Genomic DNA, 27998 nt, shown 5'->3' on the forward strand with positions numbered 1-27998 from the left:
AAACAAGCACCCAGACTGTGGTACAACAAACTCGACAGCGTTCTCTGCAAATTCGGTCTAAAAAACTGTGCAGCTGACAGATGCATCTACATCCGCCGCACCACTGAAGAATTCACCATAGTCATCGCCCATGTGGATGACAGCTTTGCCGCAAGCAACAACAAGACCGTACTACAAGAAATCGGAACCCATCTAGGCAACAACTTCAAGATCAACTCAGTTCCCCCGACTCGCTACATTGGTCTAAACATCCTTCGAGATCGCACCACTAACAGAATTTTCCTGTCCCAGTCTCATATGATCGAGAAAATATCCCAACGATTCGGTATGTCTAATCTTTTCCCAAAAACTGTTCCAGCAGATCCGACCATCCACCTCACTACAAATCACCAACCGAAGAGCGAGGGAGAGAAGACTGCTTCCCCTTACCCTTATAAAGAAGCCGTCGGCGCTCTTCTGTATCTCGCACTGATGAGCCGCCCAGACATTTCTTACGCTGTTGGGCAAGTGTCTAGATACTGTCAAAACCCGAACCAACACCACTGGAAGGCGGTAACCCAAATATTCGCCTACCTCAACGGGACTATGGACTACGGCATCTGGCTAGGCGGCAACAGGAATGGACTAACCGGCTACACTGATGCTGACTTCGCCGGTGACAGAAACGACTACCGTTCCACCTCCGGAGGGATTTTCTTCTTCAACGGAGGGCCTGTATCCTGGTTCAGCAAAAAACAGTCCTGCACAGCACTGTCAACAACGGAATCCGAATACATCGCCGCATGTGAAGCCACCAAGACTATCGTTTGGCTCAGCTGCCTCCTAGAAGACTTCACTGGTGTGGAACAACAGAAGATACCCCTTTACTGTGATAACCAAGGCGCAGTGCGACTAGCCTACAATGCTGAATTCCACCAACGAACCAAGCACGTCCTGGTGAAATACCACTACATCAGACAGAAAATCTCAGAAGGGAAAATTAATCTAATGTATGTACCGTCCGACGACCAACTTGCTGACATTTTCACCAAAGCCCTCACCGGCCCAAAATTTACAATGTTGAGACAAAAGATTGGTGTGGGCCAAAAACCTCTATAACATCCTGATGTATGTCAAACCCCCTTTTGCCTTTCGGTGTTCTACTCCTTATGTTTACTTACTTCGCTGCACTTTACCATGTCAAGGGTTACATGTTTGAGGGAGAGTGTTAGGTATAAATATGCTGGGCAAACCTATACCCTCGGGGTAAAGTGCACGGGATGCTGTTTAGGGCCGAGAGCCCGCAGGCCCTCAGCTGTCTCTGAGTGTCATGGAAGAAGCCTGTCACTCTTGTTCAAACTGTTCGACTGTAATAAGGTATTATCTAGAGATTAACAATTAGCACACCTATGTGAACGACTAGTCTAAGATAGTTGTGAATGCTTTGTACCTGATAATATGTTATTCAATACAGTGAGTTATGTTATGCAGATTATTGATCTTCAACAGTTATTTCGTTCATCACATGGCGAATTATCAAGCGAAACTGGTAATAAGCTGTGTTCCACTGGATGAATAATTTTTTCTGCTCTTGTGTCGATGAGAACTCGCCAGCATACATCGTGCGGCTGTACAAAAACGTCTAGTTCTGGAAACAGAAAAATCCACTGACGATGTATTAAAATTTTACAACGTCAAATTATTCATTTGTCTTACCCTTCTTCTGCTAGCAAAGCAAAGCTATTATTGCCCGAGATTCAGCATTCACCACTATACTGGAATCAAGAATGTGTTCTATGAAATGACTTTCTTCTGGTACTGTGTCTTCGATAGTTGGAATTGTTAAATGTAGACCAAAACCAGCTTCAGCTGCATTTGGATTTCTTTGCTTTCTTTTTCGGGTATTACAAAGAACTTCTGGGTGGGTATCAATTTTCTCAAGAGCTGCAATCGAGAAAAAGTTAGACAAAAAAATGTTTGAACTTTAATTTTTATCACCTTTTGGTAATTTAGGTAAGGCACCAGATTTAAGTCTCCACACCTTCAGTGGAACAGCTTGATTAGGTTCGATACATTTCTTAGTTGAAAACTTATGATGTCTGTCTCGTGAAAATGGTTTGCACAAAAGAAAATATCACCCATAATTTTTGGAGGTTTCCTCCTACTGACATCTAGCCACTTTTTAAATTGAATTTTATTAGAAGGGGCTTTAAAAAGGGAAATTTTTGTTTGGTCAGTTTTATAACCGGACTTGCAACTCAAAACAAAACAAGTTTTGGTCATTTTCTATTATATTGGGTGTCTTACAAATAAACAATTGATAACCGATTAAAAAAAGACATTATTCCACTTATTATAAAAATGTTGAATAGTTACCATGTAAACCAAATCCAAAATATATGAGAAAAGTCCGAATTTGATCGCATTACAAATCTGGACTCGACACTGTTTCTGACAGCTCAAGCCAAAACTTCGTAGTCTGCTCAAACTCAAGGCTGCTACGTTGCTAGTCTTAATTGTACATCAAAATAAACTCTAAAGAAGGTCGAACTAGCTGTTTAGCCAACTTTTGAGACGCTCTTAACACACACGACTGCCCAACCTTGCCCAACTCAACGAGTCGTGTAACAAAGACGTCACGTGAGGGCAGGCTAATCGCTATTGGTTCCCCCCAAAGTAATTTTTTTTTAAATCATAACGTAAATGTGACATGTCGGAAAAATCATCTTACTGCCTTGAAAGAACCGCATTGGCAGAAAGATCATTTTTTGAGGGGCTACAAGTTAACACGCCTTTTGTGGATTTGATATCAAACAAAAACCGTTTCAGTCCCATAAGGCCCTGCAGAGCATCGCCCTCCGCTGAGAAGCGAGACATTAGGATTTCGCGATCTGGCAACTCCGCAAACTGGGACGCTTTTTGGGCCGTTTTTAAGCCGTATCCCCCATTGCCGAAGCTCTACCTGTCTATTATATATTGTGGTTTTAGATAACCCTTTAGCATTTAAAAATTTTATGTTATCGTGTCCAAGGGCAATGCAAATTTCTCGAAAACAAAAAAATAACACTCATCTAAATTTGTTATATGTTTTGGTAAAAGTCTAGTTTAACTACCTGGTTTTTACTTTATTTGTTTTTATTTTACTTTAATATATAAAATGGTATAGTAAAATAAGTAAATTTCTTTTAACACGTTTTGATTCTGACTGCTCTGAACAAGACGTTGGAATGAACTGACTTAGTGCCTATGTGGCATCGTGTACATCAATTTATTGAATTCTACTGGGAGGTTCATTCAACCTAATGTTTGAGATTCATTGGTGAGTTAAGACATAAGTATTGTATTGATTGTGATATAACATAATGGAGAAAACATTTCATCGTGAACTTATATTTATTGAATTCACACAATTAGTTTTTACAATTAGTGTTCGTAAAAAATGTCCTTCATGTTACCAACATGACCAAATATTTGAAGTTAGAATTACAATTGTGTGTTTTTGCATTTTTTTCTTTAATTATTGCAAAATGTTCTGATACCTGCTTTTGCCATTTCCATTAACTTCACTTTAGATCCACCTGGTATTCCATGCCAAGCTTTTGCTACTTGTTCTGGGAAGTGAAAATAAATTAAAGTAGATTAAAGTAAATTTTTAAAACATGATTATACTTTGAATTGTTTTAACAAATACAGGATTCATTGCTTCTCTTTGCAAAGCCCCTTTTTTTCCACCAAACGCAGACATTTTGTGATCTATTTTGAAACAGTAATGTTTTTTAACTTTTAAAATTTTTATTTAGCTATAGATACCTTTAGATACTCATGAGTGAACGAGTCGAGCATTACCTCATTAACATACTTATTTATGTTGAAATCTCTATGGTTTTTAATATAAGTAATGTTAATGTTAGGAATTTCCAAAACCTCTTTCACTTTTTCATCAAGATTTTCTTTTAAAAGAGAGTAAATTTGAAATTTTTGAAAATCTGGGTATTTCTAAATAATTGTGTTGTTATTTAATGAAATCATTGAAAGTTTAATAATGTACTACCTTCCAATTTTGTGTTTCATCAGGTTCATAGTTAATTTCTTCATCACCAACCTGGTCATTTACACTTTCTGTTGAAGTATTTTGATCTTCCACATCTTCCGTACTCTTAACAAATAGAATAATATAAGAAAATGTATTATAATTGAATTCAAATTATTGTACCATGTTTTCTACAGGGTCGGCTGTTATTACTTCAGCAGCAATAATTTGTGATTCTAAAACACGCATATTCAATTCCAAGCTTTCTATTTTTTTTTTCAATTATACATTTTTGAAGTCTCAAATTTTCCTCTTTCAAACTCTGTATATAATAAGTTACTGTAACATTTATATAAAAAAACAAAATTATATTTAACTGTAGAACTCAATTTCAGTTTCATAGTTGTTATTGCCTACAACTAATGCTTGAAGGCGTATGTTTTCTTGTTTCAAACTCTATAATCGAATTGATAGCTAAAATATTTTAAAATCATATCTATTGAAATTATATTACTACCTCGATTTGATTATTGATGTTCCTTTTGTATATAGTGAATCCTGAGATAAGGCTATCTTTAGTTTTATTTGTTAAAGCACTTGCAGTTAAACTTTCCATTTTGTACAGATCAATTTGTACAGAAAAACCTGTACCGTATCAAACTTAACTTAATAGACTGAGATCTCCAATTTAAACATAAAGGGTCGTAACAGAAAAGCCAATACATATATGTCAGTTCGTGTTATACATACGTTTATTCAAATGTAACACAATTAATCAAACCTGGCAACATTGTATTAGACGGAAAATTTTCATGTTGAATATCGCCTTCAGTATTGATTGGTTGATAGAGTAGTGAAGTTGTGAAATTGGAGACATTGGGATATACCAAAACAGTGTGAGTAATTATCAATCAGTCTTTATTATATTTTACTGTATAGTACTCTATTACATGCTAAGTATGGTAGAGTATCTAAGCGGAAATGAGTTAAATTACAAAGAGTGAAATCTAGTGAATTGGGTATGGTAAAGTAAAGTAAAGAAATATCCATACTATATTTTATTGTATTTTACTTTACCCACCCAAATCCCCTGTTTTTCCTTGTTGCACTCATTCCCGCTTAGATACTTAACTATACTTAGCATGTAGTACAGTGCTATACAGTAAAAATCAGGTAGTTAAACTAGACTTTTACCTCAAACAAGAGCGATTTTGACACTTTGCATTTTAAGGAATAAATATAATTTTTTCTACTTAAGTTTGGATTACCATCCTTAGTATACTTAAACTAGCAGGATTGAACTATATTATGATGGAATAAAAAAATTTTAAAAACTTGTGACATCATACCTAACGCATAGTTCAAAGTAGGGGGTTTTTAGCATGGATTACTTGAGCTAGAGGACGCGTCATTTCGACAATTCCTATGTCGGCTACCATTTTTCTTGTTACTTTAATGAATCGAGCTTCAAAAATGAGCTAGAATCTATTAAATTATCCCTATGCGGGAAATATTTAATTTCGGTGATATTTTAATTAGAAATTGACGGGGAAAGGGGTAGGTTTTCGTTGGTTTTCCCTGCCTAGTGGTGATATCGGTCTCAGAGGGATCTATCGGTTGGTGCGATAATGCATCGGCATCATGATGAAGTTTTCCACTACGGTTCACAATTTCCAAATCTAGATCTTGTAATTGAAGATTCCAACAGGGCAAACGACCAGCTAAGTTCCTTTTTTAACAGACAGCAAAGAGCATGATGGTCAGTAAGAACCCGTACTTTATTTCACTAAATGTAAGTTTTAAATGTGTCGACCGCCCAACCCAAAGCCAAGCATTCTTTCTCTGAAACCGAGTAACTCGTTTAACTTGGCTGAACTCAGAAACCGACTACGTAGTAGTGATGTCGAGTACTACCCGTCGACTCTACTCGATACCCAGTGTACCCGGGTGATATCGATTACTACCCGTCTACTCGGGTGAAAATCGAGTAGATCGGGTAGATGTCAAATCGTTTTAAAATATTTTATTTTTGGATGCAATAATAAAACAACACATTAAACTATTAATGTATGTTAAAGAACAAAAAATAAAAGTAATTTAAAACTTATAGGAAATGAAACTGCAGATTTTATGAAATTCTTCTTAAAAACTGGCAACATGTTTTCACGACTTTATTTCGCTCCATTTTTCTCCTCATCTTTCTCATTTGATTGTTCACTGTTCGTGAGTTCTGCTCATGTGTGTAGCTCGGCATTTCAGGTAAGTTCATGTTAAGCACGTTTTCACAAGTATTTATGCATAGCCCATCGATTTTTTCAGTTGTCTTTGTGTGAATATTGTGCAGTATTTTTTGGGGAAGATGGTAGAATTAAAATTCTTGGGCATAACGTATAATTTTAAATAATTGTTGGGTACTGTTTGAAATATTTGCAATTGAAAGCTGAGATATTTTCTTGTAATTGAGGACGTCATAAGTTGACTGGTAAACAAGCGTTCCATATTTTTTCACAGAAAGCATAACATTTTTTGGCAAAAAGCCCAACATTACTGCGCAGTATTCATTGTTCAAATTTTAAAAGTTAAGACCTTTCACGTGTTACTCATTTATTAATTTTTTTAATTTATATTGGAATATTCAGCATTTAATTTTTGAGAATGGCGAGTGTGAGTTCTGGTGGCTCTTTACCCGACGACAACTTTTCCAACGACAGCATCGATTTCGTCTTTCAGGACGTTCAAACTGAAAACGATGCAGATGATTTCAGATCATTGATGGATGAGATTGGCATAGTGGTACAGTACATTCTTTACTTTTGATGCATATCATTTTTTAATTTCTTTAATTTATTCTGAAGGAAGGTGACCATGATGAACCTAACAAAAATTTGAAAAGTAAAGTTTGGCAGTACTTCACCACTGATGGGACAAGTAGAAGCAAAGCCACGTGTAAACTCTGCGAAAAACTTATCGACCGCTCGGGTCAATATGATTATATCATATTATGTCAATACGACAAATATGATTCGTCATCTTCGAAATGTACACAAGAAGGAACCTGGCTGTGCATCTGGCAAAAGTATTTCAAATTATTATTGTTACATTTCATTTATTTTAATATTTTTTTCATAGAATCGTCGGGGCAAAAACGACAACAACGTGTCTCCACTAAAGAAAATCTCCGCCTGGATCGTCTGTTTGCCATGTTGGTGTGTGCCGATTACCAGCCTTTCAGCATGAGTGACAGCGTGGCTTTTCGAAACTTCGTCCGTGCATTGAATCAGTCATGGACACCACCTTCCAGAACTGCAGTCAGCGAATGCCTAGTTCCGGCGCCGGCCAAAGAAATAGAAGAAAGGTTGATAGATCTTCTGAAGAAAATTGACGACATCTCTCTCACAACTGATGCCTGGACTTCTAAGGCAACGGAAAATTTTGAAGCACTCACGGGCCACTTCATTGACGAAGATTTCAAGTTCCTATCTGTGACTATAGGCATTGAACAACTACTGGATCAAACAGCCGCAGGCCATGCGCAACTAATCGGAATCTGCTTGACAAACACGAGGGCTTGCTTGAAAAAGTAAGATCTCTTACAAGTGACAATGCCAGTGTCATGAAGTTAACCGCTAAATTACTTAACTTGGAATGGTTTGGATGTTTCCCACACACTGTCAATTTAGTCGTTAAGGACGGTTTGAAGATTTCGCAATGCGTTGCTCTGCTATCCAGCATTCGTACAACTGTTTCATATTTCAAGCGGAGCAGCAAAGCCATGGCGAGACTACATGATGTGCAGCGGCAATTGAATCTTCCTCTACATCGCCTAATACGCGATTGTGAGACTCGCTGGTCTTCAACTTACGATATGATTGCCCGTTACATTGAGCAATTTCCAGCAATCCAGCTTGTTTGTAGCGAAGAAGCCTTTCTCCACCCAACCCTGTCTGCAGTTGATCTACAGGAACTCAAGAAGCTTAGAGATTTGCTGAAACCTTTCGCTGAAATAACTACACTTATGTCGTCGGAAACGAACGTTACTGCTTCTTCGGTGAGATTTCTTTTAATTTTAATAGTTTTCACCCGGTGATTCGAATATTAACTATTTCTTTTTTCATTTGTCTTATCTTAGATAATTTACTACTCAAATCAGCTGATGAAAGCTGCAGCATTTGGAAACTTGACATCATCAGATTACCCGGTTTCGGCCGCAGTTGCAAGTGCCATGCGTGCTTCAATGATCTCAAGGAAGTTTGACCATCACCAATTTTGCCGTGTTTTGAGAATGTGCACGATATTAGATCCGCGATTCAAGACTCATGCTTTTTCAAATGCAATCACCATCAATGAGGCGAAGCACGCCCTTTACGAGGCTGCTGCAAACGTTCATCCAGAAGAAGAAGAGACGGTCGCATATGAAGTTACAGGTTCGCTTTTCGACGACCTTGATCGGGCTGTCTGCATATCAAAAGTTACGGCTCACGCACAAACTGCTTCGAGGAATGAAGTTGACAACTATTTATCTGAAACAACCCTCGGCCATCAGCTTGATCCATTGGAATGGTGGAAGGAGAGACGGGATAGATATCCACGTCTGGTGGTCCTCGTGCGCAGATATCTTTGCATCATCATGAATTCCGTGCCATGTGAACGTATATTCAGCAAGATGGGTTTAGTTGTAACCGATCGAAGAACAAATCTAACTGCTGAAAAGGCTTCACTGGTTGGCGTTGTGGCTTCTAATCTTAAACATCTTGAAAGTAATTAATCCACTTTGTGTCTTAAGGTTATTTATTTCTTTTAATGTATCTCCCTACGGAAAGAATTTTTAGCCTTTAACTCAGTACAAGAAGTTATTTATTTTAATGAGCATACTCGATTGCTTACTGCAATAACACATTAATTAATTGTTGACTTATTTATGTAAGAAGAAACATTTATTCGTCACATAACAATTGCAAGAAGATATGATTTCTGCCTATTTTTTTGAATTTTTGAAAGGAATAAAATGTTTTGAGTTTGACATATTTGGTATTATTTGGCAACGTTCTACCCGCTACCCGTTACCCGGGTGTTCACCCGGGTAGGGGCGTATAGTACCCGAGTTGGTCGAGTGGGTGAATTATCGACATCACTACTACGTAGGATATCACCCGTTCTCCCCCCTTCTGATGTTGAACCAAAATGGCGCCCACGCCATATCTACTAGTGTCTGTTTGGATCTCGAAGGGAAGTTGATAATTGGGATGGAAAAGAATAGGTGAAGTTAAGAGCATTTCCTTCAAGGTGTCAAAGCTATATTGATGGTAAGTTTCTCACTGGAAGGGTTGATTGACTTTAGTTAAATTTTTTAATGGACGGGCCAGCCAAATCATAGATTTCCATCTTTATTCGTCAGTTTAAAACTAGACGATATTCTACCCAGATCGACGCTTACCATTCGAAATTTAACATATTACTGTCCTACCATTCAATCCCAAATCTCGGATCAAATTTGCAAAATATGCGGCCTATATTTTGCCTCAAAAGTCATGTTGAAGGATCATATTTCTATATTCAAACACAAATCAGACAAGCGGGAATTTGTAAATGTCAGCAAGCCAAGCGTAAACATTCGAACCAAAGCCGTCAGAATCGCAACGATTCGTCAACGGGAGATGATAGCTATAATTGATAGCGATAAAATCGGATAAAAAATGCAGATTGGTTAAATGAAAAAAAAAACTGGATGGAGTTTTTTTATCCGAAGATCCGGACTCGGCGGACAAAGTTTCCCGCTAGATAAAAAACGCAAAAATTTACATTACGTAATACTTGGACGACCCCGGAGAAACGACATCTACCAACAGGCGACGCAAATATCGAAAACGGAGAAGAATAGCAATCTCTGTACTAACAAGAAGGAGAACGTCCGCGACTATGCCTGTCACGTAATGAATCGAGATCGAAAAGAATCATCGTCAAAACCGTGAAAAACTCCAGAAGCTGCAAAACTAGGATCCTCTTGGAATTCCAGTGAGCTTAAAAAAATGGTTCAGGAACATCACGACGATCTCGAGAACGAAGGGCTTATCCACGGGTGTCCTCATGGGCCTCCGTTTCACTGGGCGTAGGAGAGCTCGGCCTAGATATGCCCTCAATCTGCAAGAGCTGAAAAAGTTTTTTGGAGCGGCCCTTACCCTCTTTGGTGGAGGGCGGAGGTCAAAGTGGTAATTTTTCTGTACCCTTTGAAGAACTAAATACAGTGACTCAACACTGTTAAGGTCAAGCGAAAGTAAAGAAAAGAATTTTGAGATTTTAAACAGAGCTTATTGCAACAGAAACAAGTCTTAGTTTAGATGTTTATAAGTGTTCCGCCAAATCTCTGGAGGTCTGAAAGAGGCTATAAAAGTTTCACGTATTGAACAACTTTATATGGCTGTAAAGCATTAACAACGTTAGCTCCTTTATCAGTTGTGAAACGGATAACTTTCTTCACATCTAAATCATATTCGATGGAAATTTGTTCAAAAAGCTGCCTAATACGCAATCCAGTATGTGGATGAGGAAAATCTCTACAGGTTGATGCATCAGCTACTTTGATTCTTGATGATTTTGGATTGTAGAATACAGCTAGGGGAGAGTGGAGTAATTTGAGACGCGTTTGGTTTTTAGGGTGTAACTACCAAATAAATCAACCGATTTGATTTATTTTCTGTTTTTATGTTTTCTGTGCTTTTTCCCATTCCCAGTAATTTTTTGGTAGTTTTAAAAGCAACAGTTTACCTTGTACCGTTTTTCAAAGTTTTTAAAAAATTGAGGGAGGAGCTTATGACATTGGGTGAATTGGGACACTGGCCTCCTGGGGTGGTTGATGTGGGACAGCCTCGGTTCAGCCTATTAAAAAAACAGGAAAAATATTTAAAAAATGAAAAACTATCCGCATTCATGAATTCTTTAAGTTTGAAAAGATTTCATCTGAATACTACAATTTGAAAAAAAGTTTTCTATAGCAAAATAAACTGCTTATCTAAGATGGGGGAAACAGTGAGGGGGCTTGGTTTCGGGTAATCGATTACTCTAATCGTTTATCGATTGATAAGGATGCCAAGAAATAGTGAAGGACGAAAATCCACCTCGCTAAACCCCGCCCACTGCTGTCCCATGTCGGACATTTCAGCTGTCCCAACCCACCCAACACAACGGCCCTTTTTTAAAAATGCTGTTTCGAGACGAAATTTTGTTCAAAAAATTGAAATTTTTATGACAAACGATAGAAAAATGAATAACAAATATGTCAGTATGTTTAAAGTATAAAATTTTTTGATGGTTTGAGTAGGAAACACTAAATGGTGGCAAAATTTTTAGCGAAGAAAAAGCAGTTTTTTATTTTTTAAATAAAACCTATATTTTTAACCAAAACGATCCAAACTTTTACCCTCATTAGAATACACCAATTCCCATTGGAGGTAAAATCTTGATAAATTTATTATGATTTAAACTATTTTTCCTCTCGCTGTCCCGTTTCAATCCACCCTCTCCCCCTACAACACCAAGATAAAATTTGTCGAGTCCTGGCTGGCTCTAAATTTTCATTGTGACGAAAAAATTCTTCGCTGCTTTTAACGATGTGATGACATTTTTCTTCACTGTTATTGAATAATCCACATCCTACTTTTTGAGGGTGTTTCGGCTTGGAAGATCGGCAATGCGACTGTTTGCATGAAACAGCAATGCATGATGACTACTAGCTATCTACCATGCTAAGTGGAAAGGAGGTGAATCCTGCCAGGCGAGTATAAGATCCTCTTTAAAAGTTTTGTAGGATAAAATGTTTTTTAGGATACGGGTTTTTGAAACGTGGTTTAGTTGAATTACATGGTGTGTTAAAGAAGTCGACGAGTCCTGAAGGTCGCGATATTCCTGAAGGTTTCTTACTTTAATTTTCAGCTGCTGTATTTTCATAATCTTGCAGTTTTTAATTCTTCTATGTGGTGATTCTCTAGGAGAAGTCTCATATTTGTTGTTTTTCTTCCTTGGTTGACATCATTTTTGCAATATTTATCTTCTTTATCTTTTTCTTCTATTTTGACCAGAAAAAATGTTTGGATAGCTTTTTCCGATCCTTCACATAGAAAATATTGCCAAATATGGCTCCTCTTCTTCGGCTCTCTTGCTTTTGGAGTGTTTGGACAAGAAACAGATGATGATGCTTCCGATTCTGAATCGGTGTGTGAGGAGGACTCAACTTCTTCATGTGCATCTTCGATGTCAGCTGAAGTCACAGTTGATGTGAGTTCTTGTACACTTCAGAGTTTATGTTTGAAGTACTTGTTCTATGAAGGCCATGCAGTACATGGCCCCCGTCGAATCGTGCAAGATACATTTCAATTGTGAATCAGTGTGGAATAAAACGTATTAAAACAATCTAAAATCTGGCGTGTTTTGAAAAAAATGTGTCTTTCTCACTTGAGGTAATGGGGTATATGAGTTAAAAACCAGGAATCTGCAAGATGGGTCTGGTGTCCCCTGTAACAGGCAATTATGCAGCAAAAATGGTAGTTGCTACTTGATTTTCGTCTTTCCTTCATCTCTGAATTTGCAATTATTATGAAATTGTTTCCTAGATCCATAACCTTTATCATGTGTCACACATGATAAAGATTTGTATTAGCACATATGATGTGTACTAATCTAAATCGTTTCCAGTTTCTACCATAACTTCTATTTCGTTTGATATATTTCCAGCGTTCAAATTGAAATTTATCAAAGGAAATACTCACAACTACCCAAACTTAACAACTGCCTAAAAAACATACATAATTACGAACGAAGGAAGACCACTGTCCAAACTTATCTTCTTTTAAACATGTTTACAAAATTTCCCCTGCAAACGTAACCAAGAAGATCATTTGATGAAAAAAGCTTTAATGGAATTAGTTGCAAACCCTTAAATTGAAAATAATCAACGTAACACCTTACTTCATATTCTAGCAATGACAAAATGACGGAATTCTTCTCTGTGGAACAAGTTATCAGTCACATGCGGAAAATATCAAGTCAAAAGTCAACTCAAATGTCATAGTGAACGAGTCAACATTCATAGCCATGCAGCATTTCAACCTTTTGAAGACGAAGAAGATACCCTAACACCGAATTCCGTTTATTGTTGAACAAATGTCTCAATTGCGTCGGATCTTTATCTTGTATATCTGCGAATAAAAGATTGCTTGAATTTGGAATACCGTGCAAAGATATACCAAAAACAGTTCAGGTACTGGTCACTTCATTGAGTTTTAATTTTATTTATTGTTTTACTTTTTTGTTGGCAGACCATTTGAGTTTTTTATTCAATGTTATCAAAATCATCAAAACATGTTGAGTATCTGAAGGCCCATTTTGGCCAAAAATTAATATATACACAGTAATGCTTCATGGCAGAATTTCAAACTCTTTTTCAAGATTTATGACCGAGAAGATGACCAAAATAAGTTGTAAGCGTTGAAGAACTCCGGTTCTTCTTTTTTTGGAAATTAACACACACAAAATTTCACTAATACTGTTCTTTTTTTTTTGTCCCGGACCTATTGACCTATTCAAATTTTATAATATAATGTGACCGATATACCGTAGCTGATGGGCGAGTGGCGGTTTTTCAAAAAATATTTTTTTTCTTTTTTTCTGTCGTCTCAATCACAACAATAATGCATCCCATCTACGTACAATTTGGATGTCTCCAAATGCCAATCAATCAAAACTTTCCTCATATCATCCCGATTTTCTGGTGAATTGGAGAGGAAAAGAAAAGACTCTAGAAGCATACGAAGTAATATGACATTACGTCTAAAGCTGACAGATTTTTCAACGTTTTCACGTGATAAAAGTGTCAGGTTTTCTTGCAAGATACTGTACCAGTATTAGCAATCTGCCGATAAAATACAACATTTGGTGTCCTTGAAAAATTTCTGAATACCAGTTTTAGAATAAATATATACTGCATATACTACATAAACATATACACTCGTAGAAAACAGTAGATTCCGACTGACGGTGCGTAATTCTGATGAAATCGGAAACGGAATGTGCCAGATTTCACTTGGCGTTTCTCAGTTCCGATCTCGAGAAAAGATGGCAAACGGAATTACGAAACATTGTTCTGCATTTTTAATTGCCCCCTTTTTTACATACCAATAGGGACTGGATCTCGTGTCCATTTTCATAGCCAAATATGGAAAAAAGAAGAATACAGTGACAGTTTTCCTAACTTTCAGCATGGGAAATACGGCCAGGCATATCCACAGGTGCTCCATCCATCCACTGAAGAGTTAAATACGCCAAGCAGGATAGGGAATAAGGGGTCCTCGTGAATACCCTCACATTCGCATGGGCGCATTACACGAGGACATCTGAAGAAAGAGAAAGAAGAGATCCAGTATCTCGATCGACATACTGGAAGTGTCTTCAATGGAACTGGATGTTATTTGTCTAACTAAAATGGGTTACGAAAAAATATTACCAGAAACATCAAATCAAAAAAAGTTGAAAATTAGACGGTGGATAAATCTTCATTTGTTATAGAAGGAGAATTTAAAGGTTTCCACGTGGCATTTAAGATGCAAGTTGTGCATCATTAAAATATCTAGCAGGCCAGAGAAATAAAAGTAACACAAATCATTACCCTAGTGATGACACCGAGATTGCTTCTGAAGAAGCACAAGTATAGAACTTGCCCACTTGTTGTTACGATGGCTGTCTCAGACCTTAAATCTGCACAAATGAAAAGGTTACGTAGTACAAAAAGACACTGCCATGCATCGACAGGGGGCTTACATCTGCTTCTATGATCAATGCTAATCAAAATCTCACTAATTAACTAGCATCTAACTAATTTGGGCCAGGTTTAACTCTTCAATTTAAGCTCCCATAATCATTGCATTTGTAATCTTAGTTTTATATTTACCTGGAGAGAGAGCATGGAGAGCCATGACACCAGAGTTTCACACGACGGCCACATTTTTTGGCAATTTACTTGCTGGGCTATTTTTCGTGCAGCCGCCAGCTGATCAGATGGACTGCTGAATTTCAAGGTTGATTAAATAGCCTATACTGCTATATGTTGGCAGTTTGTCATCAGAATAAATGTTTTGCTATACCCATATTGCCAATTTGAAATTGTTTCCATCAATGTTAATCAATTTGACTTTAAAGTCCACACCAATGGTAGCAGCCTGTTCATCATAAAATTTTTCGTTACTGAAACGTAGCAACAGACGTAAAGAACAATCAATCCAGAATAAGTTGAAAACGATAAACAATTAATAAAACGCTCATCTAACTTTGATTTTTAAAAATATATATTTTATACTTACTTTACTGTGGAAGACCCCAAAATTTGACAAGCAATACAACGTCTTGGGGAGCCGCTGACCAATCCAGTGCCGTTAAATATGAAAAAAATATTTGCCTCTTTCAACTGATCAGTAAAATTTGCCGGGAAAATTTGGAAAATTCTTCTATACACTTTTAATGATCGAGAAATTTGGTAGAAGCTCTAACACATAGAAGTTCCATGAAAATAATTAATAAGGAAACTTCTGAAATTGATTGGACATGCTGCTCTTGGTAATTTGTTGAATTTTCGCTTATTAACAACGTTTCAACTTCCCAGGTAGCACACAGACTCTGTTTCAGGTCTGTTACAGATCTGTTTTTGAGAGTCTGTAAATTGTTTGGAGTGAGACACTTTTACAGACTGTCATACAGGTCTGTGACAGATCCGTAAAACGGGATCACCATTTACAGACCAAAAACAGATTTTCAAGAAAAAAAAGATTTGTCACCCTCTGGTATTGAACCATCAACCTGTTAGTTCACAAAAAGTGCGCTAACAACTACACCATAATTCGATATTGATTTGTAGATATATTTCATAATAATCTATATTTCACAGTTGTACACTTGCACATTCAACAAACAGTCTGACATGTCTCTCTCACGAAACTGATTGCTATATATGACTACCACTGGTCTCCTCCGATAGTAACAAGACCAAGATTGGCCCCACACCAATTACAAGTCTTTATTATACCTATTTAGGTATAATAATACTTCTCCGTCCGGTGGATAAACAACTATTGTTGTTATTCGAGTAGGCCTACTGAACTAAACTCATAGCCATTAGCTGCATTGACTATTAGAGTGTAACTTCTTACTGCATGGTATTGCAGTGATATTACACATATAAGAAAACGTTTAATTCAGTTTTCCATTGGGATCCAAACATGTACCATACTTGGGATACAGACACAGATACGATGATTACTGACTTATAGGTGTTACAAGGGAAATACAGACCCGTACATACCTGGGGCACAAACACAGAACAGATAATCACTGAACTAAGTTTTACATAGAAAATACAGACCTGTACCATACCTGGGGTACAGACTCAGAACAGATTATTACTGACTTATGTCTTACAAGGGAAATACAGACCCGTACCAGACCTGGAGTACAGACACAGAACAGAAACATATTGTACTCCGTAATACAGAGTAAAAACATGCATGTGACATACCTGTATTACAGAAGAAAAACAGAATGTCTTTCTACAGAGTAAAAACAGACAAGTGACAAACATGGGAAACAGAGCTAAATCAGAAACAATTTTCTCAAGTAAAAAACAGATCTGTAACAGGTCTGTAGTACAGTTAAAAACCAGATTTATGTATTACAGAAATATAACAGATCTGTTCCAGATCTGTGAAACAAACTTTTACCAAATCCTGTAAAACAGAGCAATTCCAGACAAATTTCCTGTAAAACAGAGATGTAACAAGCCTGATACGGATCTGTTTCACAAGTATGTGAAACAGATCGGTTCCAGGAGTCTGTAACAGCTCTGTGTGCTACCTGGGTTACCAAGTTAACAACGTTTTTATTTCTTTCCAATTTTCACTTTTTAAAAAATATATTGGATTACAGCGCTGATGGCATTCGTTAACTCCATTCCGCCTGTGTGTACACAACATGGATTTCTTCAGTACATTATAATTTTTAATCAATTTTTCTTCTAAAACTTAATTATTTTCTCAATGTAATGGAAAGAGAGAATTTCTCGTTTTCTGTATTCTCGCATTTTTAAAAATTCAAACTTTCTTTATGACATTTTTTTCAATTTTAAGCCATTGAAAGAAAAGCCGTTACGAACGACCAGTTTATCGCTAATAATGTTGACATTTCATCTTATCTTGAGGAAATTTTGGAGGCTGTTGCAGGGGTGATTCTAATCGACTCAAATATTTCGTGTGACAATATAGAAATGGTCGATGAACCCTTTATGTCTTCAACTTATATTAATTTTGTTTTTCAATTATTGTTTTATTAACTATTCTTCAATTCTTTTTTTAGAATGTGCCCCTCTATCTTCTTAACTTCAACTTAAAAAAAGTCGAGGATCAGTGTAAAAAAGGCAACGGTCTGATGAATGACATATATTTCAGTTTAACTTATTGACGGCGTTCTTATAGCAACTGACAAAGGAGGGGATGCAAATATAAATAACGCAGAATTTGACGCATGTAATTATGCTTTATACAAGATTGAAATTGGTATTCATTTATTTATTTTATTTGTGGATGGTTTTTTATGATCATTTCTTGATCTCATTTATTTTCACTTTTGATGTACCTATGCTTGCATCATTTTTTTTTAACTTGCAAGAAACCATCGCCACCTCCCGACCAAGAAAAAGGGAGATTTTGTCTCTCGACGTCGTACGTCGAAAAAACGGCTTCATTTCTTCAACATTTCTTCAACAAATAGCATTTTAAAATTGTTTGCTACACATCTCAATAACTTTTTTTACTACAAAGATCTTTTTTGAAGAGGAATTTGTGATTAACGAGTAACAGCTTTGTGTTAAACTGGGAATCTCTATGAGCTATGATTAAAACCTGACGAGTTTAATATCATCGGAATGGGTTTAATTAAATTTTAAAATTTGTGTATTGATTTTTTTGAGTTGACATTTGATCTCGATCTCATTTTTTCTCACTTGTGTTTTATACTTAATAGGGTCCTTGCATGAATAAGGGATTAATTTAAAATAAATATCATTATAATCAGTTTTTAACGCTGATTATTATGGTATTTTTTTTTTAATTTTTAAAATAATAATTTTTCCTCGTAATCTTACTTCAAAGTTGAGATTAGCTACCCTCCCTTTAAATCGGACCCCACGCTATTTTTGGTGGGCGATCCTGTGGCCAAAGGCAACATACAAGTTTCTGGCTAGTTTCTTCAAAGTGGTCGATTCTTTTCTCCCTTTTTTGCTGGTGACGAAGTGGGCGATAAACCCAAATTGTAGTTCTTCATGAAGTCTGTAGGTAATTCAGTAATGTAGCTTGGCCAGTAAGTAGCGCTTCCAAACTCAAATGCTGGGAAAACGAACGGCTGGTCGTTGGATGGTGACAAATTTTGGCATTGTGACATTTCAGAAGTCCCAAGTGCAGTACATATCAGATTTTCATCATCAGCTCTTAATTCTTTCCTGCTGTTTGTGGGAAAAACATATGTAAGGAAAATAAAATATATGTATAAAATATATGTAACGTGGAAGAAAACATCCGTATTAGAAAAATATTCACTGGCTGAAATCTGGCTTATCATGAAGTACAACCTTTTCAAAGGAGAAATGCAACAGGAAATTTTTGCTTACCGGGCTTCATGATGGCTATTGCTAGTGTTTTCAGTCTGAACACAAGTTTCCGTTGACGACAGTTGGGGCAATAAACACGTCGCGAAAGGAGGCAAAGGTGATCCACTGACTGAAGGGGCCGAAGAATGAACGGGTGGCAATGACAACAATGAGGGCCCAAAAACTATGACGTTAGCTCTCTGTTGAACTATAACATCAAAATAAAATATGCAATCTAAACTATAACATGTAACATAAACTATACTTACCTTACCGAGGTCAACTCAACGTCGCCTTGCTTGTTGTTTTATCTTCTTTCGCGGCGTGGGTCCTAAACCCTTTTTAGCCTCTTTCATGAAAGAGTCCGTTATTTTTTCAAGAGGGTGTCAGCCGTCAATTGTATTTACATGGGAGTATAGTATTGTGAACCCTTGGATACAAACAGTTATTCGTGTGGTTCAAGAACTGAGGAAATTGTGGATATAGATAAGATGGTGGAAAGCTTACTTTGGTTCATCCGGCATTGTGAAGATCAAAACGTTTCGTTTTAACGAGGAAACTAATGAAAACTTTGAGTAAGTTGGCAGTTGAGGTATTTTCCAATGTTTTAAGGGTGGTTTGGCCGGGATTTTGTTGTTTGGAAACAAACACTTCTGAAAGTTTGACGTAAAGCGTTAAAGATTGGGCATCTGAAAATGAAATGGGTGACTGACTCTTTAGCTCGGCCGCAGTTGCATAAGGGGTGATTTTTCATGTGTGAAACCGTAGAGGTATCTGTTCAAACGGCAGTTCCCGGAGAGGAGCTTCGTCGTTTGATTCGGTAGGCTGATGTCATCTTTACATTCTGTGCCGTTGATGCTTGGGAAAAAGGAGCAAGTGAGAAGTCTGGTCTCGCTCTGCCATTCTGCGTTCCATCTTTTTCCTGTAACACCTCTGAACAATGAGTTTTTTTTTATTGTGTCTTATCTGTTGGTGTGAAGAGGTTTCTTGAAGGGTAGATGATATTTCCCTCTTTGATTATCTTGTTTGAAAGTTGACTTGAAGATTGTATTATAATTGTGCTTCTTCCTTCATCATAAACGTTAGAGTTGTAAGTTCTGAGATGTTGTGTTCCGCTGGCGTCAAGCCAGAGAGGACGAGTAACGCAGCTGTCGGGGTGGTGCGAAAGTCTCTGAGCATTAGGATTCCCATTCTTCTTTGAACGGCTCTTTGCTTTTTTAAGGTTGCTTTCTGGAAGGCTGCAGCAGCCCATGTTGAGAAGCAGTTATTATAGGTTTGATGATGCAATATAAGAGCGCTTCAAAGCGCTTCTTGTTTATTCCCCAAGTGAGTCCGTGCCTTGAGGTACTATCTAACAGCTTGGATAGTTCTCATGGCAGATTTGCGTTTCTTCTCGATGTGTAGATTCCACTTTAGTTGTGGATCGAGTGTGAGGCTGAGAAAGTTTGCTTGATTCGATGGTGCAATCATAACTTCCTTGATCTTGATTGGTTTAGGGTAAGGTGTTCTGTTTTTTTGCGCCAGACGAACATAATGAATGTCGTGATATTATTTTTATTAAGTGGATCCACCTAAAAATTTTTTTGCAGAATGTTTGCACGTTCAGGGCTGTTGGATTGGGTCCGTATCGGTACAGCTTACAGTCAGGTCGTCAGCGTATGCGATGATCAGGATTAAAAAAGGGAACTTAATATAAATCCATGAGTGTGATCCAGAGGAAGGCAGACAGTACACCTCCTTGTGGGCATCCAGTTTTGATGTTTTCTTCCAGCTCATGATCTGCAATTGTGATTTCCCCTCCTCGCAATAAGGAAATCTTTCACTAGTTATAGGTATAGGGGGCAACCCTTCTTAATTGCTGCCACCAGAATTTATGTGTGCCAGGCGCAGCAGAAGGCTTTTTTTATATCGAGGAAGACAGCTGTGGTGTACTTTATTTGTTCTGATGTGTATGATTCTTTTGAAAATTTTTCCCAGGGTGCTGAGGAGGCTTATTGGCCAGAATGACTCTGGCGAAATGTATTTGTTCTTCCCTGGTTTTGGGATGATGCAGATTTTTGCCATTTTCTATTCAATTGGAAACCAACCGTTGCACATGCTGGAATTTAGGATCCTAAATAATCGCTTTAATCTCTGGGTAGGCCAGCGTAATCAGTTCTGAAAATGATTCGGTCTGCTCCCGCAGCAGCTTTCTTTTTGAGTCTTCCAGGGGCTTCTGTTCCCTCTCCCCTGTCAATTTGTACGGGGGCTTCATCGCCTTTGGTTTTTGTTTCTATTTCTACTTTGGTTAAAATTGCTGTGTGTTTTTCATTCGACGGTGGGTTACTTTTCATTAAAAAATCTGTCATAGCTCGTGCAAGCTTTGCAGGTTCACTTTCAAGTTGCCCTTCAATTGTTAGTAAAGAAAGTTTGCCATCATGAGATTATTTGTTCTCTATGTTTTTTAGCGAGTTAGCATGTTCTGGTTTAGGTTTTCGAGCAGGAACTGTGCCATGTCAGCGCATTTTGTCTTTTTATGGTTCTCCGTAAATCTGCGCCTGTTTTCTGATACGTATCGTGTTTTTTTTGCGTAGAGAGCGCTGCTTCATTCTTTGCCTTCGCCCTGCTCCATCTTGTATAGGTTGCTCTGTATTTTTTTGCTTGTTGTGAAGATCTTCGTTCCAAAAAATGATTTTTTGGTTGATTAGCTATTTTTGGTGAATAAATTCTGCTGCTGTTGGCTACATACTAAATGTCTTTCGTTAAAAGTTTTACCTCTATTTCTAAAAACTCTCTATGTGGAAAAAGAGGGAGTGAGATTATTTCCAAAAATGGTTCATAATCGATTTTGTGGATAGGTGAGACCGAGATTTTCTTCGGCAAATGTTTAATCGATTGCCCACCACTTTCGGCACTAGTGTTGCATTTTATCACATTCGGCACTATAAAAATTAATTTCGTCGCTATCAACAGTTTCGAAGGACATACCGTAATGTACTAGGTATGCATATTCGGCGCTGAAAACTACAAACTCCGTAAACGATTTTAGCTTTCGGGAGAAAGTGTAGACTCATAACTTGTTTACAAAGAAGTAAAATTTTTTTTCAATTGTCTGGAAAGGCTTATGCGAGTCTAATGCAAACCATAGCCAAAAATTTTAGCACCTTCACTGAAAACTATATGAACACTCTGCCAAACGGCCTTTTCGAAATCACAAATGAATTCAACTACACGTGTTTTGCTTTTTAAGAATATCTTTAAATTGCAATTGGAGGACCTTTTCGTAATCTTTGCGATATCTTCACGAAATCTAATGGGCCTTGCTTGTGTTGTGAAACACTTCGCATCATCGCATGATCGGAGGTCCACAACTGCATGAACGGGGTCTTAACAGTACTAAGGTACCAGCAAGATACCACCGCTTCGTTGTTTTTATTAATTTAATTTGAGCCTAAGAAAAGAATAATTAATGCGAAAATTTGCCGTAATCGACATCGACGTTTAAAAATAGTGCCGAATCAGTCATCAGTCATCAGTCTAATTATTTTGTGCCGAATTTGTTTAATTCAGTGACGAATCACTCGTTTTTTAATAATTATACATTTTAATGCCAAAATGTCAGGACAAAGTTTGTTCGAGCGCGGATGTTGTATTCTAGCCCAAATACGATTGATGGATGGTCTGACATTGAAGGCTGATCGAGAAAATCCCAGTATCTTGTTTTTACTCTGTCTCCTGTCATCGTGACGTCAATGAAAAAGGTGCCGGTCTGGATGAAAGTCTATAAAAATTATTAATTTTTGGGACTGCTGGGTACCAAGTGCTTCTATGATTGATTTGATAAGCTCTTTCTCTTTTTTTGCCGATAGACTGCAATATATGAGACTAGAAAAAGTTTACTTTCACCGTCTGTAATTTGGATACCTGTTGTGCAGTTGCTGCATTCGACTAGGAGCTGTAGAGGACACCTTTTAAAAGATTTTCTGCTAATTATGCAAGCCCAGTGTGGGTGGTTGTGGTTCAGGCTGTGGTGGCAGTTGTATCCTTGGGGAATGTTTAGCAAGAAAATTATTTGTTGCTTTGCATTGTACTGTACATAAGGCTCTTGAATGAACTATTTCTTCCTCTTATATAGTTTTCTCTAGTACTTCGGCCGCAGTGGAGCAGTGATGGAAATTTATTTGAATGTATCTTACTGATCTTAGCGTGCTGCCTTTCATTTTGTTTAAGAACTTCTGGCATTAGGTACAAAAGATGGTATGATACCTGTTAACTGCTTTAATCTTCTCGGGACATTTTGCAACTCCGCTGAAGTGGCTTTGCTTGAAATTGGGGCACTTGAATGTTGTTGCTTTGCCTGTCCTCTAGTCGTGTTGCAAAACGCATTTTCCGCACGCTGGTGTGATTTCGGTGCAGTGGGTGGAGGTATGTTCGTAACTGTTGCACATAAAGCATCGCCTAACTTCTCTATTGACGTCAATTGGCACTATCTTGATTCTCTTTTTACTTGTGTGAAGTTTTGCTCGAAGGACTGCTTCTTCTCTTGTTTCGTGTGAGTTAGAAAACAGCTTTGCATGAATTAGATCTGGTTCTTTGCACTTGTGAATCTGGATAATATTGACTAAGAAGTCGCCAATAAAGCCATTAGGGAAGGAGATTTCTTCTTTGAGTTCTCCTAGGCCTCCTTCTGGTGGAAAGAGCCCGATGGCCAGGAAGAGCTTATTTTGAGTTTTGAGTTCTTTGATTAGGCCTTTGCATTTCTCGTTATTTGATAGTATTTGAAGAGTACGCCCACGCATCACCAAACACAACCACAACTCCGCGTCCTTTTTGTTTGTGAAAGTCACGAAGCTCTTTTCGTCTTTTCTATTGAGCTAATTGGAATCGGATTGCCTCTATCTTTTATTTTTAGCAGCCCATCCATGATGTTGAAGTTGAACTACTTATCTGCTCCATCCGGGTTTATTTAGAAATCCACTGTGGACTGCTCATGTTCGTGGCTCACTGCGTTTATGGTGCCTTCGGTGCCTGCCACGTACGATTTAGTTCCTGATGTCGGTTGCTTCTAGACTGTTTGTAGGTCTCAAAGATCTTTTCTGCAAAAACAATTGTATTCTGTCATTAGCTTCTGCTGTTCTTTTAGCTGATCTCTTGCTGTTTTTAGATGTGATTGCGACTGGAGTAGTTTCCCTTGGTGTTTTTTAACTGCTTAAGCCACTGCCATTATTTTTTCTAAGAGTTAATTGTGATTTAATTCATTCACATACATCGATGCCGAAAAAATTGTTTTCAATTAGTTCATACGATTTGAGTTCTTGGGTTGGGAAGAAATGTAATTTTTAAAAGCACCTTGTTGTGTTGATGACGATATCACTTCTTCGCTCCTTCTTTTTTGTTGCTTGCCTGTCAAATTTGTGTTGATAACTGATATAAGCTTGGTTTCCCGCCAGCTTGGGCAAACTATATAGTTTCCTCTTCCTAAACCTTTTGTAATCAACTAGAAATCACATTTCATGCATTTCCAGTTCTGTCCTGTAAAGACTCGCTTACACTGGGGTTTTTTCTTAAGCTCTTAGTTTCTTAATTTCTTAATTTCTTAAGAAATTAAACCCAGTTCTTAATTTTACACCTTACACTTAACCCTTGAACAAAATTTTTTTAATGACAAAAGAAGGCGGTACTTATTAAAGAGTTGTGCATTTCTGCAAGCAGATGAAATGCGAACCGAGGTGACAGTCAAAATTGTCAAAAATTCAAAATGGATGACTACAATTTTTAAATGTCAGTGTACGAGTGGAAAAGTAAATGTGTCGCCGGAATAACAGCCATGTTACTTGCTTTAACGCTGTTGAAGAAGAAATAGATAATTCGTAAAAGACATCCTATTGGACGGCCATGGACTAGATCATGCAACAAACAAGAAAATCGTGATTCCTACTCTTGGTATTTTACAATTCTGAAAGAGGCAGCTATATGTGATGCATATATACTTTTCATAATTTTACTCGTATGACACCTACATGCTTTGAAAAGTTATTGCAAAGAATCGGTGACCATAAATTAATGCAACAGACACATACCAGATTGAAAAAGTGTACAACAGCGGGTATTTTTTAAAATCCTCATCCTAATTCATTATTATTTTACAATGTAGGAGAAAGATTGGCAATCACTCTACGATATCTTGCCACTGGAGATAACCTCCATTCTCTTGCATATGGATTCAGAGTTGCTTCTTCGACGGCATGCATTATTACTCGAAATACAGCAATTGCAATATACGAGAAACTTGCAACAACATATCTTGTTGTGCCGAATGCTGACCAATGGAAGATAGTTACCATAGACTACTACACAAAATGGAACTACCCAAATTTTTGTGGAGCAATAGACGGGAAACACATCGCCATTATTTCCCCACCACACAGTGGGTTTTTGTACCAAAACTACAAGGGATTTAAAAGTATTGTTCTAATGGCAATTGCTGGGGCACACTACGAAGTTCTCATGTTTGATCTTGGAGAATATGGTCGACAATCTGACAGTGGCATTTGGGCATCATCCGATCTAAGAAAAGCATTTAGGAGCCACAAATTAGCACTTCCACCTCCATGTACTCTTCTATTGTCTGAAGAAGAATCTTTAATCCACCCCATTGTTCTCGTTGGGGACGACGCATTTGAGCTAACAGAATACATGATGAAAGGATTTCCTGGTAGAAGAAATATACTTCCTCAGGACCAAACAATTTACAATTATAGGTATGATAACTTTAACTTGGAATTTGAAATTTGTGTTCTAATTTTAAATTGTTAAATTTCAACAGGCATTCTCGAGCGAGGTGCACGTCAGAAAATCTCTTTGGTATCATGGACACAAGGTGGAGAATTTTTCTAACAACAATAAACGCCAAACCAGAAAATGTAGAGCATTATACTCGTGCAGTTATGGTTCTTCATAACATGTTGATTGCTGAAACCAAACACTAATCAAGGAGTGGACAATCAGACTACTTTGGCAGAAATGGTGGTCTCATAGATGGTGAATTGAGACGAGATGAGGAACTATGTAATAACTTTACTACTTTTAATAATATGGCACCATCTTCTACTCGTAATGCATCCAGAAATGCAATGGAGTTATGTGAATCCTACAAGGATTACTTTTGTAACGAAGGAAGCGTTCCGTGGCAGTACGATATTATTAACTATACAAGCCAAAACAGTTGAAAATAAGTATTAAAAATTTATTCCCTGTTAATCTGTATGGTTTACATTTTGAATCTCGAATAAAACATTGAATCAAGCTTATTATTCAGTTGTTTTCCACTTTTTGTAAGTTGTGTATAGATTTTCCATGCCCAATCTGATCTGGTCACGTGCATCTTCAGACTTGATTGCAGCAACACGAATTCCAAAATTGGCAGCATAGCTATACCAGTCCTTTTTTATTTTCGTCAAGTTCCGGTTGTATAGGCTTGCTTTTCACAAGAGATTTCATTGAGTCTCCTAAAAATGCAATTTGGGAATCCAGAACCTGAATTGTGTTCTTCCCTTTTTTGCTTTTTGGTGCTGACTTGTTTGTAGCTGACGTTTCTGAAGACGTTTCGATATGATCTGGTAAACAGAAACAAAAGAAATTAGGACAATTTAATACAACATACTGTACATGTATATGCCACGTTTCCTGCTTGAAGAATTTTCTTAGGATGCACCTGCTGACTTCTTATTAGAAGACGCTGTTTCTGAAGCTGAATTGTTTGTAGCCTTTTTCACTTCTTTGCTTCCTGAGATAATGCTTGAAGAAGCTAGGGGGAATCCCTGTAAAGTTCTCTTCCAAAAGCGTCCTCTCCGTCTTCAAAATCTAAATTTGTTTCTATGAAATGGCGATTTGTAGGCAATATAAATAAAATGGACAAGGTAAATAACTTGCGATAACCTACCAATGTGTTGATTGATATCTTCACTACCAGAATCTTCGTTGTCAGACGGGTAGAACTCTCCTGAATCCAGTGTTCTTCTTGTTTTTTTGTGTTTGACGAAACGAAACACTGCTACATGAAGATGCTTCATTACCTTTCTTGCGTTCTACTGATTCTGTATTCTCAGTCACAATCTCCTGCTCTGCATCATTCTGACTATCAGGATTCTCATTTCCAACGGATTCATCATCTGAATTAGCAACATCTTTCTCACCAACTTTGTCCAGTTCACTTTCTGGCATGCTGCTATGACGTCCACTAATAAAGTAAAAACATTAATTGACGAGTGTGACGATTTCAAACATGAATATTCAATTGAAACTTACACTCTTGATCGAATAAATGGAGCAATGAACCCCATAGCTTCATAAAAGGAAAATGGTTTGCGTCTGCTTTTTTTTAATTCTCAAAACCAGTACCAGAGGGATCTTCTTTATTAAGCTCTCTTCTCTCGTGTAACCAAAGTTTTCTCAAATAGTCCCATTTGGCCTTGACATCAGAACCGCAAGTACGACATTTTAAAAAAAAACATGCTTGTTATTCTACAACATAGGTAAGAGTTGTTATACGTACTACAATTGTTTGGCAATCCTTTGGCAACAGCCTCATTTGCACGGGCAGTAGGACTTATTGATTTTGATGGACCGTTTGCTCTTTCTAGGAGAGAATCTAGTTGGTATTTTGGGGATTGAATTGCGATTTTTAGCGTTGCCATGACTTTTTCCGGACATTTTTATTAAATAATAATTAAAAGATTAAAAAAGCAAGCTCTCGATTAAAAACTACTCAGCAAAATTCAGACCAGCAATAACAATAACAAATGTAGCCAGTTTTGAGGTGGTACTACTCTATTAAAAATATAGAAACAGAACACACCCCTCGACTATTTCTATTGGCTAGAGCTTAATCTTTCTGAAAGTTTAAGAACTTAATAGCTCAAATATCTAAACAGTTTTGATATTTGAGTTCTTAAACCTTTAGGTTGTTAAGTTGTTAAACGTCGACAAAGTTGTAAAATTAAAAACTTAAGAACTTCAAATCTTAAGATTAAGAACTTAATAGCTTAAAAAAAACAGTGTAAGCGAGGCTTAAGGGCTGGAGATTAAAACGATTGATGTGGGGGTCCTTCCGTGCTAATTTTAAACTCCCCTGAGTCAGTGTGCCCTCCCTCGCTTCCGTTTTCCAGGCTCAGCGTCGGCTGAGCAGGCGGTCGTCTAAGAGGCTTTTGTTGCTTCCCTTGATCACCTCGCTGTCAAATCCCTCCCTGAAATCAAGGCTGACATCAAAGCTTCCTGGGGGTTCTAAACTTGAATGTCTTTCATTACCAATAGGATAATTGGGGGAAACGTTCACCT

The 27998-nt window shown here is 37.4% G+C and overlaps 1 long non-coding RNA gene across 1 annotated transcript; it reads right to left on the reverse strand.

Annotated features, from left to right (window-relative positions):
- Window positions 1-1594: 1594 nt before the first annotated feature.
- Window positions 1595-26410, reverse strand: LOC124320839. The gene is made up of 6 exons (XR_006914049.1): window positions 26400-26410; window positions 9466-9469; window positions 2356-2430; window positions 1978-2281; window positions 1696-1923; window positions 1595-1627 (listed from the first exon to the last, which is right to left on the reverse strand). It is a non-coding gene; the product is annotated as an uncharacterized LOC124320839 (long non-coding RNA).
- Window positions 26411-27998: the final 1588 nt, after the last annotated feature.

This window comes from Daphnia pulicaria, chromosome 1 (assembly GCF_021234035.1).
Source record: "Daphnia pulicaria isolate SC F1-1A chromosome 1, SC_F0-13Bv2, whole genome shotgun sequence".
NCBI lineage: Eukaryota > Metazoa > Arthropoda > Branchiopoda > Diplostraca > Daphniidae > Daphnia > Daphnia pulicaria.